This window comes from Solanum tuberosum, unplaced genomic scaffold (genome assembly GCF_000226075.1).
Source record: "Solanum tuberosum cultivar DM 1-3 516 R44 unplaced genomic scaffold, SolTub_3.0 contig01526, whole genome shotgun sequence".
In the NCBI taxonomy this organism is placed as follows: domain Eukaryota; kingdom Viridiplantae; phylum Streptophyta; class Magnoliopsida; order Solanales; family Solanaceae; genus Solanum; species Solanum tuberosum.
In genome coordinates, this window is record NW_006242290.1 from 1 (window position 1) to 989 (window position 989).

Below are 989 nucleotides of genomic sequence, written 5' to 3' on the forward strand. Positions count from 1 at the left end.
CTTTAGAAAGTTCGTATCAATTGCATTGAAAATTGTACTACACCATTTGAGTCTAATTCACTAGAAAATAAACACCTATACTACACGTGTCCTTCTACCTTTTTCCAGTTTTCAATTATTTTGCTTTGGTTCTTTCTTTCTTCTACTTTTTCTATTTTTTATTCTCCTCATTCACACAATTGTCGGAGAAGGAGAAGAAGAACTTACAGATGGAGGAAGAGCAATTGATGGAAAATTAGAGAAGAGTGATTCGATTCCGAATTGATGCATTAATTTGGTGATGAAATTAAATTTCATATTTCACTAACGAAATTGGAGGTAATTTTTCATTCTAATTATAAATTTCTGGGTTTTCCTTCTAATTTTTATCTCTAGATTTAATTTGCATTTGCAGATCAAATTGCATACTGTTTTTGATGTGATAATGAGGCAAACACATGCTTTAAAGTTATATGAAGACATAGACTTCAACAAAAGCTCTTCTCGCAATTCTCAAAATTTTGTATCTCAATCTCTTATCGTGGTTAGATTTTCTTATTTTTGGTGAGTTCTATCACCCTTCTTCTTCCTTTGAGAAATATAGGAATAATATAAATAAATAAATGCAATAAATTGGTTCTTTATTAGCAAATATAAAGGACGGATTTTGAATCTGACAAATATAGATGCAATAAAATTTTGATTTGAATGTATAATCTTTGCATGTGGATCTTTGGGATTTTAAACAAAGTTCTCTAATTTTTCATTCAATCGTGTGTTCAAAGTTCATTGTGTGTTTTTATTTTGTAGCTTTCATCATTGCTCAAATTGAAAAAAAAAATCTCCTTCTTGGTTTCTCAGTTTGAGTTGCATGTCAGTACTTACCTTCGCTCTCCACTGTACCAAAAGTGTTTGATTGTATGCCTAAATGAACTTTTCCCCTTCTTTAACTGTACATTTATAGAAATTTCTACTCAAATTTCCTGCTTATTGCACTTCATTGCTGGTCT

At 30.4% G+C, this 989-nt stretch overlaps 1 long non-coding RNA gene across 1 annotated transcript; it reads left to right on the forward strand.

The window, feature by feature from the left end:
- The first annotated feature begins 6 nt into the window (after positions 1–6).
- Positions 7–544, forward strand: LOC107059433 (uncharacterized). The gene is made up of 2 exons (XR_001472652.1): positions 7–318; positions 395–544. It is a non-coding gene; the product is annotated as an uncharacterized lncRNA (long non-coding RNA).
- Positions 545–989: the final 445 nt, after the last annotated feature.